The sequence below is a fragment of the Pelodiscus sinensis genome, chromosome 19 (genome assembly GCF_052426305.1).
Source record: "Pelodiscus sinensis isolate ZL-2025 chromosome 19, ASM5242630v1, whole genome shotgun sequence".
In the NCBI taxonomy this organism is placed as follows: domain Eukaryota; kingdom Metazoa; phylum Chordata; order Testudines; family Trionychidae; genus Pelodiscus; species Pelodiscus sinensis.
The window spans coordinates 30414190-30434409 of NC_143070.1; the positions used below are offsets into that span (position 1 = coordinate 30414190).

The 20220-nt window shown below is 52.8% G+C and overlaps 7 non-coding genes across 7 annotated transcripts; 2 read left to right on the forward strand and 5 right to left on the reverse strand.

Annotated features, from left to right (window-relative positions):
• Window positions 1-741: 741 nt before the first annotated feature.
• Window positions 742-847, reverse strand: TRNAR-UCU (transfer RNA arginine (anticodon UCU)). Its single transcript has 2 exons — window positions 811-847; window positions 742-777 (listed from the first exon to the last, which is right to left on the reverse strand). It is a non-coding gene; the product is annotated as a tRNA-Arg (tRNA).
• Window positions 848-5129: 4282 nt separating this feature from the next.
• TRNAG-UCC (transfer RNA glycine (anticodon UCC)) lies at window positions 5130-5201 on the reverse strand. Its single transcript has one exon. It is a non-coding gene; the product is annotated as a tRNA-Gly (tRNA).
• A 1886-nt stretch (window positions 5202-7087) lies between these two features.
• Window positions 7088-7169, forward strand: TRNAS-UGA (transfer RNA serine (anticodon UGA)). Its single transcript has one exon. It is a non-coding gene; the product is annotated as a tRNA-Ser (tRNA).
• A 1024-nt stretch (window positions 7170-8193) lies between these two features.
• On the reverse strand, window positions 8194-8266 carry TRNAF-GAA (transfer RNA phenylalanine (anticodon GAA)). The gene has a single exon. It is a non-coding gene; the product is annotated as a tRNA-Phe (tRNA).
• Window positions 8267-14255: 5989 nt separating this feature from the next.
• Window positions 14256-14471, reverse strand: LOC149522862 (small nucleolar RNA U3). The gene has a single exon (XR_016347484.1). It is a non-coding gene; the product is annotated as a small nucleolar RNA U3 (small nucleolar RNA).
• A 1912-nt stretch (window positions 14472-16383) lies between these two features.
• On the reverse strand, window positions 16384-16466 carry TRNAL-UAA (transfer RNA leucine (anticodon UAA)). The gene has a single exon. It is a non-coding gene; the product is annotated as a tRNA-Leu (tRNA).
• Window positions 16467-18028: 1562 nt separating this feature from the next.
• On the forward strand, window positions 18029-18102 carry TRNAT-CGU (transfer RNA threonine (anticodon CGU)). The gene has a single exon. It is a non-coding gene; the product is annotated as a tRNA-Thr (tRNA).
• The last annotated feature ends 2118 nt before the right edge of the window (window positions 18103-20220 follow it).

Sequence of the window (20220 nt, forward strand, 5' to 3'; positions counted from 1 at the left end):
CAGGAGTGTCTTCCTCCCTTGGTTTCACACAGGGTCTGTCCTCCTTCCAGGGAGGAATGCAAATCCAGATGAGTGAAATTTCAAATGAAACATGGATTTGAACTTCCTGAGCTTCATTTGCATAATTTCAAACACCAAGTCCAATTGAGACCCACTAAATCAAACCCAGAGGCACCCCCACCAGCACTGCATTGGAGCATTTCCATTTGCGCCACATTCTGGGTCCTGCCCAGCTGCCTTCCCCAGTGGGAGGAGAAAATGCTCATGGAAGGGCTTTTTCCAGAAGAGCAGTGCAGTGTAGACACAGCCTGAGCGTCGCTCAGCACTAGCAGGAAACAGGGAAGGACAAAACAGTCTAACGGCACCTGCAGCCTTTCAGAACAACCCCCAGCCCCAACCCCAAGGACCAATCCTTCCCTCCACCCTCCCTGGGATCTGCTGGACAGGTCCAGACGCAGGCATGGGCGAGCCCGGTAGCTGCCCAGGATGTCAACCGATGTGGGGTGCCCGATGGCAGATGCATCCCTTACAGCTGCCATCAGGCGTCACGTGCCCAGCTCCCGCAGCACCTTCTCACCCGCATCCCTATGGTGCATGCCAGCAATGCTCTCCCCCACAGACGCAGGCCCCACATGGGCCAGGCCTGCTGCTGGAAACTGTCTGGATTCAAGCCCACCCCCGTGTCAGCCTAAGGATTGCTGGTCTATAAAAGCTGCCTTGGAAATGAGGAAGCAGCTAAAGTGACTCTGATGGGACTTGAACCCACAACCTTTGAATATCACAGTATGCTTACACCAGCTCCCTGCAGCTTAGAAGTCCAACGTGCTTTCCATTGCACCACAGAGCCTGATTGATACCTCCACTCTGCTTTGTAGCATGTACATTGCTGAGCAAAAAGAAAGGGGAGGCAGGTCTGTCTCTTTTGGGAGAGCAGGTAGAAAGAGGGAGGGGGCCACTGAGCCCCCGCCAGGGAAAATAAGAGATAAGAACTGAGCTGCACCTGAAGAATGTGGGCATTGACCCCACTGCATTTTGCATGCTAAGCAAGTGCTCTATCAGCTGAGCTGAGCTAGCTCTCCTACCTGTGAAAGATGCATCTGCCTCACCTCCCCTGTTCCAGAGCTGCCCGAGGCTCCTTTCTGAAAGGGCCACTTGTGGGACTGACACCCGTGGGCTGGCTAGTTCGGAGGTTTAGGACGTGGTGCTCATATCACACTGACGCGTCTTAAGAGCAAGCCCTTTATTTCAAACCATAACGGGCTCGCTATTCTGAAGTCCCTGCAAACCTCATGGTGCGAGGAGTGAGGGATGTTTCAGAACAGCGATTTATTTGGAACTAAGTGCTGTGCAGCCAGCGGCAAATTACAAAATAAGCTATTTCAAAATTGACTTGAAATAAGCTACCCAATTGCATCGCTTATTCTGAGCTATGGGACGTACCCCTAGTGAGTTAGAGCCCAGCTCTGCCCCCAGCTCCTTGCCCACCCACCCACGTACTGACTCCCTCACTGCTATGGGGCTGTTTGCATTGGCCTCTTCTCTCTGTAGCCAGGCTTCAGCCAGGACTGAGACTCAGGCAGGAGAATGTGACCCGGCTCCCTGCACCTGGGCCCTGAATTTCTCATCCCTTCAGAGACAGATGACTGTATGTTATGAAATGTTGTTGTTGTTGTTGTTGCCTTGGAAACTCCCCACAGACCTTCCCCTGAGGGCCCAGGCAGCCGCTCACATTGCACAGCTCATTTCAAGGTGAGGTGCTGTGTAGACACACCCAGCCTGTTGAGGGCCAGCCTGCTGGGGGGAGGCTCTGGTTACTCTCTTTCCTTGTCTCTCTCAGACTGCATCTACACTGCAGGGCTACGTCTACACTGCAGGTTTTTTGAGCTGTTCACTGCAGCTGTTCTTGCCCAAAATCTTGCAGAGTGTCTACACTGCAGGCATGTTTTTGCTCAAGTAAATTTATAGTTCAGCATCAGACAACAGGGCTTCTTGTGCAAGAGTTATTCCTCTCCCCAAGAGAAATAAGCCCTCTTGCGCAATCACTCATCCACAAGGAGGCAGTGTGAACAGGCAACAGGGGTCTCTCGCTCAAGAAAGCCCTGTGGCTAAAATGCCCATCAGAGCTTTCTTGGAAGGAGAGTGTCCACACTGCCATGGGCTCTCTTGCATAAAAGTACTTTTCTTGTGCAAAAGCACATGGGAGTGTGGACGCACTGTTACACAAGACCTTTGCATAAGAATTCTTGCACAAAACAGTTCTTGAGCAAGAAGCCTGCAGGGCAGATGTAGCCAGGGGGTGTTTGGGTTTGTTCAGTGCCAGCCCCTCCTGTACCCCTGCCTGCCCCAGCCCCTCCCACTGCAGCCTGGGGAAAGGGGAAATCTCTACAGAGACACTCCCAGCTGGGACCCTCAATCCCTTCTGCCCTCAAGGGGAAACCTCACAAAGGAGATTCCAGGCAGCCAGGCCATGGGGGTCTCTGAGATGCCCCAGCCCTGCAGCCTGTCCCACCTGGCTGTTGCCATGGACCCTCTGTGAGGTCACTGCCTCCCAGCCAATAAGCTGTGGTGCTGAACAAGGCCCCTGTGATGTCACTGCTGCCTTGCAGGCTCATGTCCTGCCCCTGGCCAGCCCCTTGGCATGTGTGAGCTGCTTCCCCCTTCCACTGTCACTCAGGGCTGGTTCTGGGGCTCACACAGGGAACATCAGAGGCTGCTCAGGGGGCCACATTGCTAGGCCAGGGGCCCTCCTGTGGGGCTGTGAGTGTTGCTGTCCCTGCTGTACAGACACGGCCATAGAGCCTCAGGAGGCTGCAGCGGTGAGAGACACTTCCCTGGTTTCGGGAGGGAGACGAGATGTCAAGGCCCATGACTCTGAGCCAGCTACAGATACCCATGGAAAGCTGATTTTCAGAGGGGTGTGATCAGCCCTTCCTGTGTATCTGGCTTCTTCAAAGGGGATTAATCAGGAGCTAAAAGTTAAAGAAGGAACATTTAGAAGGGTGAATTTCTTTCCCTGACAACATTTTCTTTTTGCCCCAGTGGTCTAATGGACAAGGCACTGGCCTCCTAAGCCAGGGATTGTGAGCTCAAGTCCCACCTGGAGTGACAGGTTTCCTTTCACTGACAAGGAGTTTACATCCTTTTGCTCTCAGAAAGGACGCTCCACAGTTGTCTCCCTCCCAGCAGAAGTTGTTCAGACCCCTCACTAGCCAATGCTGGTGTTAGGTGCAAATCTGAGTGCTGAAAGCCCAGGTATTCAAAGTCAGAACAAAGGGGCGCATTTTGCTCTAGAAGGTCCAGAAGTGACAGTCAGAGGGAGGCGGCTGTAGCAGAGCAGGGTCTGTCGGGAGACAAAGCGGAGCAGGAGGATGAGAAGGCCCATGAGAGGCAGAGACTCCAGAGCAGTGGGGGGGGGGGGGCTAGATATTTGGTCTGGCAAAGTGACAGAAAATCCCCAGGCCCCGAGCATGGTGTGGGCGAGGCCCATGGGGCAGTTTGCCTAGTGGGGTGGAGAAGCTGGGGTGCTCTGGGAGTGGATAAGGTCCCTGGCTGTGCTGCGCCGCCTGCCATGTGTGTGACTCAAACTGTCCCTCGTTCCCTTTTGTGTGTCTGTTGCAGTTCCAGTGTCTTTCCTCAGGCACGTTCATCCGGCAAAGACCCCCACCAAGGATCTTGTATCTTCCTTTGTGCATCTCAGCCGCAGACACTGCCAGGGCTGGAAGGAAATTGCTGCACTTTGGGAGTCAAAGGTGTTGTCTGGAACCATAGAGTAGAGCAATTACACCTATGTGGCCAAGGAAGACGCCATGGCTTAGGTCCCTAAAGCACCTCCCTTGTAAACAGACAAACCAGGGATCAACTCCCAGTGGTGCCTTATTACAGCCTTTGCTCACATTTTCCTATGTGTTTCTGGGACACAGGAGAGGCCTCCTCTGGCCACCCATGGAACTGCTGGTTCAGGAAAAGGCTGATTGGGGAGGAGTGTTGGGAAGAAGGAAACCATGGATGAGAAGCAGCTGATGGCCACAGACCCTCACTCTCCATGGCTGCAGGAGCTGCAGAGGTTGCACCTCGGTCTCTCTGATCACGGACACCACCAGGGAATCACAAGGCCATGTGGCGCTGGCTCTCCTGTCCCAACAATTGCAGTCAGAGCCCTGCCTTGCCAGTGCCAGTCATGGCAGCCTCTGCACCTGCTCCAGGCTTGTGGTTTCCTTCAGCTTGTGCTGAGTTGGTTAGCACATGGTGCTGATAATGCCAAAGTCATGCATTCAAGCCCCATGCTGGCCACAGAGTTGTTTGCTGTGCTGACTGTTTTACCTCCCTTTAGCTGCCTGCTATGGACAGGGAAGCAGAAACAGGCAAAAGGCTGAGGCTTTTCAGGAAACAGGCCAGAGAGTTGGTAGGAGGAGGCTGCAATCTGCACAGACCCAGTGGCTAAAGGGCCCTTGGCCTGGCCTGCTTTCTCCAATAGCAGGGAAACTCTTCTCTTCCCTCTATTGTGAGTCTACTCATGGGCCTGCTGGCTCAGCTGTTTAGAGCTTGATGCTAATAATGCCCAGGTCACGGGTACAAGCCCCATGCAGACCCCCAACAGCCAAATTAGTTTTTTTGGGGCTGCAACCCCCAAAAAGCGGTGAGAGGGAGCCCTTGGCTGTGGGACCCACTTGTGCCTGTTGTTCAGGGTTAAATAAGATCTCCCCCAGGAGGCTGCCTGTTCCCTTCTCACCTTGCATTGGCTGGGAATCAAATCAAGCAAGGGACAGCAAACACCAGGCACTGTCATGGTCTAGGCCACAGATAAAGACCCTCTTGGAGCTGTGGTCCCAGGAGGAGTCCCTGCAGGCCCTGCAGTCCATGCAGAGGAATGTGGAAATTTATGGCTGAATGGCCAATGGTCTAGCAAAGAAAGGCCACCTCCCTCCTACCCCCGCATCCTAGACCAAGTCAGAGCCAAGGTCAAGGAATCGCAGCAGAGGTATGTGAGGGAGGAACTGCATTACTGTGCATGCCCTGGGAGAGGATGAAGAGGGGTGAGAGGCAGCCCTCAGCTGCAGAACCCATTTGTGCCTGTTTTTCAGGGTTCAAGTAAAACCTCAGTAAGAAGATTTGATGCACCCTCTTTACATTGCATTGGCTGGGACTTGAACCCAGGTCAACTGCTTGGAAGGCAGCTATGCTCACCACTATACCACCAATGCCTGCCTGCAAACTTGCTGGGAAAATTAGTGAGGAAATCCTATATCTGCCATGAGGTTAGCCAGAGGCGAGAGGGTGCCTGTGTGGTTTGGGTAAAGCAGAACTTCTTGGCTATTAGGCAAAGACCAGAAGTGATGACTCTGTGGTAGTGGCTGCCCTGCGCTCTCCGTGGTGTGAGGAGCCGGGCGGGAGAGGAGTCCCAGAGGTTGTTGGGTGGGAGAGTAGAGTTTATCAGACTTTGGGCTAAGCTCTAGAGCAGCCAAGGGAGAGGTGGGGAAGTGACTTCTGGATACTTTTTGTGGCCCAGGGATGCGGACCAAGAGCGTCCTTGTGTTTTTTGCTGTAAAGTGTTGTTTCTGGGTCCTTTGCCTAAGATCGAGCACGTCTGCCTTCCGGAGAGCCATGTCACAGGCACAACCCCCAGAGACCCCTCCAGGGACACATCACAGGACCAAGCACGGGGCAGAAACACTGGACATTGTCAGTGTCTGGGCCAGAGATAAAGACCCTCTTGGAGCTGTGATCCGATGGGGAGTCTCTGCAGGCCCGGCAGTCCAGGGGGAGGAATGCAGACATTTATAAACATAAAAACATAAGAACGGCCATACTGGGTCAGATCAAAGGTCCGTCTAGCCCAGTGTCCTGTCTGCCGACAGTGGCCAGCACCAGGTGCCCCAGAGGGGGAGGACCGAAGGATAAAGCGATTTGTCTCCTGCCATCCGTCTCCAGCCTCTGACAAACAGAGGCCAGGGACACCATTTTATCCCCTGGCTAATAGCTTTTATGGACCTAACCTCCATGAAATTATCTAACATATGGCCCAATGGCTGATGGCCTTGCAGAGAGAGGCCACCTCCCCCCTCCTGCATCCTAGACCAAGTCAGACCCAAGGTCAACGAATTGCGGGAGGGGTATTTGAGGGCCCGTGAGGGCAGGTCCCGCTCTGGGGAAGCACCGCAGCACTGTGCATACTGTGAGGAACTGGACCGTATCCCGGGGTGTGGGGAGCCCCTGTCTCCAGGGATAGTTGTGGAGTCTGGGATGGAGATACCTGGGAAGCAGCGGCTGCAGCTTCAGGATGACAATGCTGATGACCTGCAGCTCCAGGGGATGCAGGAGGACTCCCAAACGGCTTCATGCAGCGGGGAGGGAACATCAGGTGAGTGCTGGGAGGTTGCAACACCCAGGACATGTTGACACTTGCAGTCTCCTTCAGGAGAGGGATGCAAATGGAGACATTCAAAATTGTAAATGAAACCGGGATTTAAATATCCTGCGCTACATTTGCATAATCGTGTCCGGGCGCTGTTTCAAAATACTTTATTATGAAATAAAAAACAACGTTTAGATGCAGTTATTTGGGGAGAAACCCTTCTTCCAAAATAACCCTTAAACACTCCCCTCTGGTCTGGACCTAACAGCAGTGTCAGCGTTTGCTAGTCGGGGCTCTGGACAGCACCTGCACAGAGGGAGATGGCAACTGCGGGACGCTCTGGCCAACTGTCCCAATGTCTCAAAGCAGAAAAGACAGCAAAAGAGGCCAATGCAAACAGCCCCCTGGCAGCGAGGGAGTCAGCACGTCGGTGGGTGGGGCAGGGAGCTGGGGGCAGATTTTGACTCTAACTAGCTGGGTGACCTTGGCCCATTCAGTGAACCTCTCCCTGTCTCCATGGCCCTGTCTGTACAGCAGGGACAGCAACACTCACAGGCCCCGCAGGAGGGGGCTGGTTTAATGCTTTACCCCAGGGCCCAGCAATGAGCCCCCAAGCTTGCCCTGTGTGCTGGAAGCCAGGTTTGCTGTGTGAATTCTGTGGGGCGGGTGAGGTCAGGCCTGAGCACTGGGATTATTTACCAGTTTCCCTGATCCTGGGACACTGCTGACTTCACAGCTGTGGTGGCCAAGTGTTTAAGGCGTTGGACTAGAAATCCAATAGGGTTTCCCTGCGCAGGTTCAAATCCTGCTCACAGCGAGGCCTCTGTTTTGGCCACACCCCTGACCATGGCAACAAGCTGCACAACCCCTGAGCCACTCTTGCCAACCCCAGTCAATCCCTTTCCGTGCCTTTCCGAGAGAGACACGCGGTATGGTGCCTCGTTATGGATCCCTGGGCTCTGGGGAAACGCTCAGCTCCTGCAGCTGCTGCCCTTTACCCAGCACCCCATGGCTCAGCCCTACCCCTGGGCGCTGCCCTGCTCCAGTGTGTGATAGGAGTTGAGTGAGAGGATGGAGCATCTGGCCCTCCCCCAAAGGTCCATCCATGAAGGGCAGAAATGCTGGGGATATGATGTGGGTCACTCCTCCCGAGGTGCACCCCCCCCCCCCTGTGTTGGGAGCAAAGGGTCTAGAGAAGTATGGGGGGGGGGGGGTCTTGTTCCCTGCTCTTGCTCTGCCTTGGGCAAAGAATTAGTAATAGAATATTTGTCCAAGTTTATGTACAGAAAAAAACTGACAAGCATGTTTCTGTGGGGTGGTGGTTATCGTGTTTGCTTAATGTGCGAAAGGCTCCTGGTTCAAAGCCAAGCAAAAAGTGGGAACAGGGGGTTCTGCTGCTATTTGTGGCTCCCCAGGTAAACACAGCCCCTGCTGCTTGGGGATAAGCCCAACTCCCAGGTTGAGTAAAGCAAGGAACAACAGGAGCCCTGTCCTAGAAAGGGAGGGGCCAGTGTGTGTGAGTGCATGGCCCAGACAGACAACTCCAGGGTGCAAGGACATCTCTAGTGGCCCTGAGGGGGGGAGACATGGGTGTTAGCAACATGCTCATGTGGTGCCATGTTCCAGCACTGCCAACAGGGAGTGTTTTTTGTGGTGTCACCTGATTCCCCCCAACTGTAGCCTTTGTACCTGCCCTGCAGCAGGATAGAGACCTAGGGGCCAAGAGAAAGCAGGAAGAGCCCCAGGATGCAGCTCATCTCCCCTTTTCTCCTGCAGTGCAGGTTGTGATAACAGCTCTAAGCAAAACCATCAACTTGAAGTAATTAGCCCCTATTGGAGCATGCCAAAGCCTGGGATTGAACCATGGACCTTTAGATCTTCAGTCTAACGCTCTCCCCACTGAGCTACTTTGGCTGTGATAAGAAGCCAGTTTGGCCTGTAATTCTCTGTCCAGGATGTTTTGCGGCATGTCGTCATGCCCTGCCCAGGAAGGCCAGACTGGCCTTTCCACAGCGCCCCTCCCCCACAGCCCAGGGCCAAGGTTCCCTCTAAGCCAGGCCTGGGCAATACAGCTAAAACAAAATACAGAAAAAAAACAGTTTCTTGCCATTTTAACTCAGAAAGGACATTATCTCAATGACTTAATTACCTCCTCCTGCTTCAAAAGCCTTTTAAAACTGCACTTTAAAGGGAATCCTCTGAACTGTTATTCATGCTAAAATTCGACACTTTACGGCGGGGTCCTAACAAAGACTCTAGTTATCTTACCCATTACAAAGATAGCTTCCCCAATTATCACCTCTAATATCATTAGCTCACAGACATTTACCTTCCCCCCTCCCCCGCATCCCTGTTCTGTTCTGAAATTTGATTTGTCCTTTTCATATGTGTTCGGTTTTTTTAATTGTATCCTTTGGTATATATGGTTGTGACAATTTTCTTCCACTATTTGATCTGAGGAAGTGGGTCTGGCCCACGAAAGCTCATCATCTAATAAACCATCTTGTTAGTCTTTAAAGTGCTACATAGTCCTGTATTTTGTTGCAGCTTAAAAGTCCAACTTGCTTTCCATTGCACCACAGAGCCTGATATCTCCACTCTCTGCTTTGCAGCATGGCAATTGCTGGTAGCAAAGAAAGGGGAGCCAGGTCTGTCTCTTTTGGGAGAGCAGGTAGGAAGAGGGAGGAGGCCACTGAGCCCCTGACAGTGAAAATAAGGGATAAAAGCTGAACTGTATTGGAGAATGTGGGCATCGATCCCACTGCCTCTCACATGCTAAGCAAGCGCTCTACCACTTGAGCTAATTCCCCTGCTGCATTTACAGAGGCCTTCTTGTAGGCTCTTCCCTTCTCCACAGCGACATCTGTCATCTAGGTCAGTTAGTCGTGGGAAAGGAGAAGGCTCCGAAAAGGCCTCAAGGGCAACTCTCAAGGAGACTCCCTGCAGCAAAGCCATGGGGGGGCTCTGAGATGGCCCCTGCCCTGCAGCCTGTCCCACCTGGCCATTGTCATGGACTCTCTGTGAGGTCATCACCTCCCAACCTCCTTTAGCCAATAAGCTGAGGGGCTGCAAAAGGCCCTTGTGATGTCACTGCCACACCCACCCCTGCCCTCCAGGGCTAATGTCCTGCCCCAGGCAGCCCCTTTGCATGGCTGAGCTGCTCCCAGGGGTGAAAGTGACACATTTCTTACAGGGAGTCCTGGGGGATGAAGCAGCTGGAGGGAAGCCAGGAGAGCAGAGGCCAGTCTGAGAGCTGAGAGTCAGAGGTGCCCACTACACTTTCACATCACAGGTCCTATGGTGTAAGGGCAGCACTCAGGACTCTGAATCCTGCAATGTGAGTTCAAATCTTAGTAGGACCTACTAAGACTCTGCTGGTTGTTACAAGGTCCTGGTGCTTCAGCTTCCATGCACTAAGGTTCAACAAAGAGAGTTTTGTTCCTCTTGCTGGGTGTCTGAGGCCACTGGAGCTCCATCTCCAGACTGAGCAGGTGGGCTGGAAGGGCCTGATGCCATCACAGCTGCAGGGCAGGTCACCCACCTGACCCCTGAGCTCAGCCCGTGCTGGAGGCAGCCACACAGTGTGAGTGGGTCAGAGGGGGGATTGGGGGAAGGGTCCTGAGTCCTGGCTCCCAGCCACGCACCTTGGCACAAAGACCAATGGCCCCTGCACAAAGTGCATTGTGGGAATAAGAGTTGGGGCAGCAGGAAAGGGGCCGGCCCCTCAGTACCAGGGCACAGGCAGGAGAAGATGGGAGTGAATCCTGCTACCTCTGCCATGGCTTGGCCCAGGAGGGCTGGGGTCTAGCAGCTTTTCACCCCAGCTTTGTGGGAGGCCAAGTAGGAAGGGGCCTCTGGAGGCTCATAGCCCCCTGGCCTGCTGTGTCTGTGGAAAGGGGGGAAGAGGACACATACCTCTCACTGAGGAACAGGGCGCATGGATCCCACTCGTTCCTGCAGAAAATGATACAGGCTGAGCATTTTGCAGAGAACAGGCCAGAGCCCTTCTCCTGTCCCTGGAGAGATGGAAATGGGGCCGTTCCTTGTGGGGAAAGAAGTGGGTGTGTTGGGAGTGGGGTTCGAGTTCAAACCTCTCCACAGACCAGAACCCCACATGAGGGTCAAGAAAGAGCCTTGAGTCAGTCAGTGGAGAACACTTGGCTCCTGTTATGCTGTGATGGGATATTAGGAAACTTTTTGCATGCATCCTGGCTAGCTCAGTGGGTAAAACATGAGACTCTTAGTTTCAGGGTCATGGGTTCAAGCCCCATGCTGGGTGATAACTTTCTTTAACTCACATTCTCAGCCTGCGAGCAATTGGCGCTCAGTTTTCACCAGGGTTTTAGAAAGAAAAGTCTAGTCCTGGTGTCCAGCTTTAGTAGAACCAGAGAGAGAACCAACTGCAATTTCCATCTTCTGAGGAGAAGGGAAGAGGATTTTCTTCTCCTCAGTTCTAGCCACATCAGCCCAGGGAGGAGAAAAAATAACCCTCCGCCCGCTGATTGTCCCCGTCAGCTTCTGTAGCTTCACCTATTTTTTCCGGCTTGGGGAAAAGCCGGAAAACGTCTAGACTGGCCCGATCCTCCGGAATAAAGCCCTTTTCCGGAGGATCTCCTAGTCCTAGAGATCCTCCGTAAAAGGGCTTTATTCCGGAGGATCGGGCCAGTCTAGACGCTTTTTTCCGGCTTTTCTCCAAGCCGGAAAAAAAGCGGCAGACATGTTTATTTAAATCCGCGGGGGATATTTAAATCCCCCGCGGATTTCCCTATGCTGATTTACCTGATTTGCATCCCTTTTCTGGAATTTGGGGCCAGTCTAGACGTAGCCCTGGGGGCAGGGTTCTCCCTCAGGGATGCTTTACTCCACAGCAGCGCACAAGACACATGCTGTTGCTGGTGGCCCTGCAAGGCAAGATGAGCTTTGCCTGCCCCTCATACCCTAACTCACTACTTGGCCCCATTTCCTTCCTCCCTTCCTGGGCTGACCCAGTGGCTGACAGGGGCTGTGGCTGCTGATGGTGGGAAGATGGGGGGTGGGACCCTGACGCCTCTTTCCTGCTTGGGCCTGGCTCTCAGCACGGGGCAGGCGGGGGGCACCTTAAGAGATGAAGCAGCAGAAGGGAAGCAAGGAACAGCGTGTCAGCTGCCAGCCAAGTGAGGTGAGTAACAAAGGCTGCGTGTGCCCTGACTTCTCTACCCTTCCACATCCTCACCCCTGCCCTGAGCCCCTCCCCCCCACTCTCACACACTCCCCAAATCCCTGCCCTGAGTCGCCCACACTCCACATTTTAATTTCTTACAGGTACGGTCCTATCACAACCCCTCCCCTGACTTCCTGCCTTGATCCTCCTCCCCCCCAAAGGGTGGTGCCCAATAGAACAGCCCCTGTAAGAAATGTGTCACTTTCACCCCTGGGAGCAGCTCAGCCATGCAAAGGGGCTGCCTGGGGCAGGACATTAGCCCTGGAGGGCAGGGGTGGGTGTGGCAGTGACATCACAAGGGGCTTTTGCAGCACCACATCTTATTGGCTAAAGGAGGTTGGGAGGTGATGACCTCACAGAGAGTCCATGACAATGACCAGGTGGGACAGGCTGCAGGGCAGGGGTCATCAAAGAGACCACACCCTGCCGCTGCCCTCCCCGCCCATGGCTTTGCTGCAGGGAGTCTCCTTCCTGAGAGTTGCCCTTGTGGCCTTTTCGGAGCCTTCTCCTTTCCCACGACTAACTGACCTAGAAGACAGACGTCCCTGTGGAGAAGGGAAGAGCCTCCAAGAAGGCCAAACTTAACACAGCTGGGGAATTAGCTCAAGTGGTAGAGCGCTCACTTTGCATGTGAGAGGCAATGGGATCAATGCCCACATTCTCCAGTGTTCAGGGAGATCATCATCATCATCATCCTTTTACTGGCAGAGCCAGCCAGGGGCTAAGTGGCTGCCCTAGCCCCCCTCCCCCACTTCCTAGTTGCTCTCCCCAAAAGCCAGCCACACTGAGGCAGAGAGCTGCTGGACACCAGCCCTCCTGGGCCAGGCAGTGCCAGGAACACTGGAGGCAGGGGGCAGGTGGGGCAGAATTAGCTCCATTGGAAAAGTGCTGCCTTTGTGCCCGAGAGGGAGCTTTCCCAATGTCCATTGGTATTTCCTGGGGCTCTGTGTAGGGGATTGGGCTTGGCCATCTTCTCCACAGGAAATGCCTCTTCTTTGGAACAGCAGCTCCCAGGAGTTCATGGAACTTCTTCTTCTCAGCTTGGGAAAGGGACAAGCAAGGGGCGACGGGACAGGGGTTTATGTGATGATGACAAGGGTGCAGAAATTATTTTTTCTCCTACTAAAGAACCAGGGTGAGAGAATGAAACTGATAAGTAACCAAGTTAAAAATAAACCAAATGGAAGCATTTTTGCACCCAGTGGAACTCCTTGCCAGAGGATGTTGCAAAACTGAAATCTGCACGAAGGTCCAAAACAAAATTGGATAATTTAATGCAGGAAAAGTCAATCAATGGCATTTAACCGGGATGGACAGGGCAGGTGTCCCTAGCTGGTGCATTCCAGAAGCTGGGAATGGGAGATGGGAAGAATCACTTAATAACTGTCTGCTATCCTGAGACAGGATTCTGGGCTAGTTGGACAACTGGCATGGCCCAGTCTGACTGCTTTGATGTTCTGTTTGGCTGTTCTTGTCCCTCTGGACAAGGGAGAATGGTCCCCTGTGACGGACCGGGCCGTATCTGGGCACAGCTGAGGACGTTTGCTCAGGGCGAATTGCTCAAATCTGGGGCTCCTTACAGCCCCCAGACTGGTGACCTCTCCAAACAGGCCACAAACCAGTCCCACAGAGCGCTTCAACTGCCTGCCTGAAGCCTCACGAGCAAAACCCCTCCGACACCTCAGCAATATCCATGCCCCAGATGGCCCCGGGCCTAGCACCCAATCCCACCTACCCCGAACAAGTCCTGTCTGGTTCCAAGAAACCAGCCACAGATCCCTGGTCAATTTACCCTCTGGACAACTGCCTAACCTTTTATTTCACTATCACACGTTACAGCAGCTGTGACCCAAGAGGTTACTTCAGGCTCCTTCCCACCTCTCCCTCACTGCTAAGACAACACTTGCCATTTTCAGAAGGGGCAGAGATGGGTGACTCAAACTGCCCCTCCCCTCTGCTGTGTAGGCAGCCCTGCAGGAAGCTCTGTGGCACACACAGCACTAGCCCAGCACAGTCGGGTCTGCACAAGATCCATTGGTTTGCTTTGATTGTTGAAGGAGACAACACAGAACTGGCTCCAGCCCCCACTCAGTACCCTGCGGAAATGACCCACCAGGCCTGGGCCCCTCGGAGAGGCAACGATTCCCCACTGGCCAGGGCAGAGCCTCCCTCTGACACAGTCATGGAGCCTTCTTCCCCTGGACCTGCCTCCCCTGTCACTCAGCTCTCACTGCTCGGTGCTGCAAGGGAGGGGCCTCACTGCTCATCAGTGTTTCTGTTCCAGGAGCAGGGTGAGTTTCATCTTGTGCACCAATATTGAGTCTGTGGGCGCCTGTTCGGGGGTGAGCCCCAGCGGCCTCTGCCAGTTACTAACAAATATCTTAGCTACAAGTTATGGGAGAAAGACACTAACCCAAGGGATAATTAACACCTGGCTGCACCTAGTATCTGTCTCCCCCAGGGCCACTAAGGAACAGATGAGGGACAACGCATGAAGCAGATCTAAGAAGAGACTAGCTAAGTTGAGTGTGAGAAGCTCAGGGGAAAAGACCCAAAAGCTGGTGAGAGAACAACATGAAGACATCAGGATCGGGGTAGCACATATAAAACCAGGAATTCAAGAAAAGCCAGGACAGGATTATAAAGTGAAATCCCTGCTCCTTTCTACTTGAAAACTAATTTTAAACATTTTGACAGTAGCCAACCACTCAGCCTGTGCTCTCTTCCTCCAGCTTCCCAACAGGAAAGAAGGAACAATCATCAACAGCAGACAACAATTACATTAAAACAACACTATCTGCTTGCTTCATGCTCAGAAGAGAACACTGTCACTCATCCTCATGGCTAGCAAGACCAACCACTTTCAGCTATATTTCTCTAGTTACCAACTATAGAAATGATCCCTGAAAGCACAGTCTTAACAGCAGCCTGCTCGCTACACACCCACACTCATGTGCATTCACTTTCTCCTCATGAGGAATGTTTTCACACAACATCTGTGTGAAACAGAAATAATCTCAGCAAAATGCTTGTCCCATTCAAACACACTCCACTAGGTTTAGAAATCTGTATATTAGAATATGCTCCATGTCCCTGTTTACAGAAACACGCCTCCTGATTAGCATGTGGAGCACCTGGCAGCCAATCAAAATCTCTTGCTGTTTCTTCCTGAAACTGCAGTTCCTGGGGCTCCTCTAAGTCAGTGGTAACAAACTGCCAGTCCACAGACCAGCAAGGGGCCAGGAACCCCTGCCTGCCGGGCAGAGGTGGAAAATAACTAAGTAGAAATACTTGATCACACTGCTCAAGACCTTTTTTGGGTGTTTGTACTTTACTCAAGTCATTTATTTTAGTTACACTTTGATTTTTATTCAAGTTATTTTATTTTGTTTAGACAATATTGTACTTTTTACTCCACTCCCATTTCCAGAGGTGCTGGGTTACTCACGACTCGCATCGTTCTGATTTGCTAAAGGCCAGCTGCATGTGCAAGCACCAGTCATCCAAGAAATAGCCAATCCACAAGCACAACGCCCCTGCCAAGGAAGAAGCCTTTTAATAGCTGCTCCAACACCTTGTCATTCAAACCCAGTATCCCTGCAGGCCCTGCCAGCCTGAGACCTGAATGACCAGGGCGGCTGCCCAGGGCTCCATGCTGGCGGAGGAGAGGTGAGGGGTGATATGAGCAGTCTCATGTGACCTTACCTAGGCCAGCAAGCTACATAGGAGGGGAACCCAGCAGCCAGGGTCAGGGGGGACAGAGGCACTTACTTGTGTCGGGTGAATCCTCTGCTCTTGTGGGAGCAGCAGCAGGCTGGGTGGGTGCCGGGGGCAGGGGCTCCCCATTCCCCCTGGGACAGAGGCCCCTGTGGAAGCCCTATAGGGGAAGGTGGGGCAGGCTGTGCTGGAAGAGGCTGGGGGTGGGTTACTGAGTGGGGTGGGGACTGAAGAAAAGGACCCAGAAGCCTGATGCTGAAACTCCCCCTCAGTCTGGAGTTTCACACCCTGACGGATCAGAATAAAGTGCCTCAAAGGAGCTACAGCCCCACAGCCCAGCCTAGGGATGGCTCAGCCAGTGGGTTAGAAGCATCGGGACACAGAGAGACTCAGGAGCTGCTCAGAGACAACCACTGGCGAGAAGCAGAACAATTCCCCGAGCAGTCGATTGGTTCTGCCTCATTTGCTGGGACTTAAGGAGAACAACAAAGTCCTGAATCAAGTATCAGAGGGGTAGCCGTGTTAGTCTGAATCTGCAAAAGCGACAAAGAGTCCTGTGGCACCTTATAGACTACCTGAAGTGTAGGAGCATAAGCTTTCGTGGGCAAAGACCCACTTCGTCAGATGCATCTGACGAAGTGGGTCTTTGCCCACGAAAGCTTATGCTCCTACACTTCAGTTAGTCTATAAGGTGCCACAGGACTCCTTGTCGCTTTAACAAAGTCCTGAGTCTCCCCCCTGTGACTGGCCCCTGCTCAGCCAATCAGAACTGGGACTAGAACTGGAAGGCTGTGTCTACACTGGTCGGTTATTGCGCAAGAAGGGCCACACTGCCCACTCGCTGCCCACTCGCTCTTGTGCAAGAAGTTTTATAGTAAAGTGTGGTAAGAAAGGGCTTCTTGCACAAGAGAGCATCCACACTGCCATGGATGCTCTTGCACAGAAGCACAGCTCACACACACCAGCATGGATGTGTTCTTGCACAAGAACCCACCAGTGCAGAACCCACCAGTGCAGATATAGCCCAAGGGACCTTCAGAGACAAAGTCCAGTCCCCTGCCTCACAGCAGGATTAAACACCATCCTGATCAATGTCTCGCCAAAGAAGGGAAGTTACCAGGAGTGGGGTTTGAACTCACGCAGACAAACGTCTACTGGATCTTAAGTCCCACGCCTTAACCACTTGGCCATCCTGGTGGTGTGGAGGAGAGCAGACATGAGAAACTTTTCTCCCCAAACAGCCCAGGGACTCCCTCAGAGCATGTGCCCATCCCATCCCTGTACCATGGCTTCCCACCGCGAGGGCGAGAGCTGCCCCCTCCTCACAGCAAAGAGGGAAGCAGGTAAAAGGGAAGAAAAATGAGACAAAACCCAACGTCCCCAGGGATTCCGAGGAACAAAGGCCTGGTGGGGAAAATATGCCCCCTCCCTTCACCCAATGTTTTCCCTGCCTTGCATTCGGCCAGCCCCCATGGATCAGGCCAGTGTTTCCAGCCTTTGTGTTTATACCATGGACAGACAAACCATTCACAAACTTTTGCCAGACCAGTAACATTTTATTTACATATCACTGCGCATGCGCAGACTGCACCGAGCGTCGCACCGGGCTAAAATCTACTCACCACGGGCGGGTAGATTGCCCTAATTGCCGAGCCCTGCATATCTGCATACGCATTATGCAAATAAGTGTAAATATCTGCAAACGCTGATCTGCTCACTCCCCCAACCTCGCAGGTGCTGGGAGCTGGGAGCAGTTTCCCTGGACCCAGGCTGGGATCAAAGCCATCTCTGCTGGGAGCAGCCCTGGGCCAGATCCGCCCCTATAGCCCTGGGGGGCTGCTCTCTGGGGAAGGGGAGGGGGTATCTCTTACCTACCCCCGTAAGGGGCAGGGACTGGGCTGGGGGCACTGCCCTGGGAGAGGTTCCTACATCGCACCGGCCCTGCGGGAGATTCCCCCTCCTGGCAGGTGGCACTGAGGGAGCTCTGAGGCTCCAGGGCAAAGGCCTCCAGCCCCCCAGTCCCTGGGATTAGGAGGCCCTGGAACCAGGCCCCCTGGAGTAGCATTGTGGCCAGGGGGCTCTGACACACAATGGGGCTGGCCCCAGAGCCGAGGGCCTAAGCTTGCCCAGGCTCATACCAAGGGGCTTTCTGTGGTGCCAGGCAGGGGAGGGAGGCCAGGCCCAGGCCAGTGGGGGAAGGGGCAGCGCCTGCCAGGGCAGCAAGGGGAGCTGCAGGGAGCAAGACGCGGCGTTTCTGCCTGGATCACTCAAGGGTCCTTCTGTGGGTGAAGCGCCAGTGACACCCCTGTGCTGCTGGATTCCTCTGCCCCTCCCCTGGGAGGCCGTCCCCTTCGGGGGGCTCTTGCCCTGGCACTCGTCCAAGGGCCACCTGGGCAAAGCAGCCTGCCCCAGGCACCTTCCATAGCTCAGCTGGCAGAGCAGAGGCCTGTAGCGGGTGCTGGGCAAGTGTCCTTAGGTGGCTGATTCAACTCCAGCTGAAAGGAGAGATTCTTCTCCCTCCCCCTGGCTGCAGGCCCGGCCTTAGAACCAGGCGGCTGCCTTGGGTCTGTCCCTTTGGGGCCTGGGGCTACAATTGACAGAAAGGTTTTGGGTACCAGCTGCCAATCAAATGTCTTGGGCTGCGCAGGCCTTGAGTCATGGCAAGAGCTGGAGGGGAACGGGGAACAGCTGCACTTTGGAATGGGAAGGGGGTGTCTGGAACCATAAAGTAGAACAGTTTTAGGGCTGCTTCCAAGGAGGGCACCATGGCTTAGTTGGCTAAAGCGCCTGCCTCGTAAGCAGGAAATCCTGGGTTCAACTCCCAGTGGTGCCTTGTTGCCAGCTCAATGGGTCTTTTCTTCTCAACATGTATCTGGAGTTGGTTTTACCTTCAGTTGAGCTTGGTGGTGCCCTCACAGTGGGAGTAGGATAGTAGCAAAGAGCAGGAGGTGCCCTAGGGGTTTGATTTAGTGAGGCTCATAGAGACTACAGCTACACTAAAAGTTTTCTCTGTAAAAAATATGTTAATGAGGGACTCAATTGCATCAGTCACAATCTCATTTGCATATTTTCTGCCAATGGGATTGCTGTGCAAAAACAAGCAGTGCGAACATTTTTTTTGCACAAATTTCCCTTTTCCCACAAGATTCTTATGCTCCCAAAAAAGAGGTATCCTGATCTTGCAGAAAAAGGGGGTTTTGCACAAACAGAAAACTTCCATGCTGCTTGTTTTTTGCACAACAACCCTAGCACAAAACCAGTTTGTCAGAAAATATGCAAATGAGATCATGACTCATGTAAATGAGACCCTCATTACCAGGGCTCTGCAAATAATGGAATCTACTCGCCCATGGATGTAAGTAATTACATCCCGGAAGAGCTGGAGCAGAGCAATCTGCACATGCGCAGAACGATCTGCGTGTGCGCAGAGCACAGAACCATGCGAAACCGCGTGGCTGGCGAGCAGAGCTCCCCGCTGCTTGGCAAGCCCTGCTCATTAGCACGTCTTTTGCTGAGAAAACTCACAGTGTAGACACAAATGGAGACTCTGGTGCTGATCATGCAATAGAAGCACATTATGTTCAAACAGCTGCCATGTGAATGTACCTGAAAGTCACAAGGATCAATGATCTGTGTGAAAGGCAGGTGGCCAGTAATTAGAGCCCCAGGTATGTTGTGTGCACAAAGGAAGGTAGGAATGTGCACTGGGCAGTCTGATAATTGTGTTTAGTGAAAAGTAATAGGTGTAATCGCAGTGCGCAAGAGGGTTTTTCTTGCGCAAGAAGGGGCAGTGTAGACAGCTCCTTCTGGTGCAAGAGTCTCTTCGGAAAAAAATGGTGGCTCATTAGCTATGCAAATGAGGCTCAGTAATATTCCAAACTTAGCTTCATTTGCATATTACTCATGGAAGAAGCTGTGAGTGTAGACATAGCCCAGGTGTCCCTTCTGATGGGACTGGCAGGTTCTTCTCCCAGGTCTCAGAGTTTGGGTACCTTGTTGCCTTAGGAAGGGGTGTGACCAAAACACAGGCCTCACTGTGAGCAGGATTTGAACCTGCGTAGAGGAGCCCTATTGGATTTCTAATCCAACACCTTAACCACTTGGCCATCACAGCTCTGAGACTTAACAGCTCAGGGAAACTGGTAAATAATTCCAGTGTCCAGGCCTGACGTCACCTGACAGAATTCACACAGCAAACCATTTCAACCGTCATACAGAGGGGTCCTGGCCGCTCTGGTCTGAGGCTGCCTTGGAGGTGAGTTCTGCTTCCAGGGCTTCTCTCCTCCTTCTTGGTCTTCTCCCTTCCTTTCCCTTTTCCTCCTTCTTCCTCTTCTCTTTTCCCCTTTTCCTTCTTCTCCCTGGTCTCCTTCTTGGACCCCAGTTTATAGAGTGAAAATTGAGTCCTGCTTAACCAATTATTTTAGTTTAATGTTACTAACCAAAGATAACATACTATTATGATTTACCTAACCAATCATACTGCACCACCTTTGTTGATTTCCCCCCAGTAACATTAATGATACAGCAGAGAGAAACAGTTACAATGCAGACAGCGATCACACAGACAAACAATAGGAAAGTGAGGACAATAATCATAGAATACCAATTGCACAAACACTGGTAAGCAGTTTTTTGCCAGACAAAATGCTGTTAACTAAGTTTTCTCTACCCATCCTGAGATCTGTTTCCTACTTGGTGACAGTGGGTATCATTAGGATCCAAGCCCCTTCTCACAGCCTAGTGTGACCCTATTGAAATGCTATTTAGATGGAATGTGAGCCCAGGCTCTACAGTTAATTGCTGCCTCTCTGCAGAATGGTAAAGGTTAGATTTGCTGAATAGCTAGAGGCCTTCCAATGGATACATATCGTTACAAAGAACCTTTCCAAGCACGAGATACCAGAACCCACAAGCACAGTCAACACAACTGCAAAGGGACTCAAACCCTGTA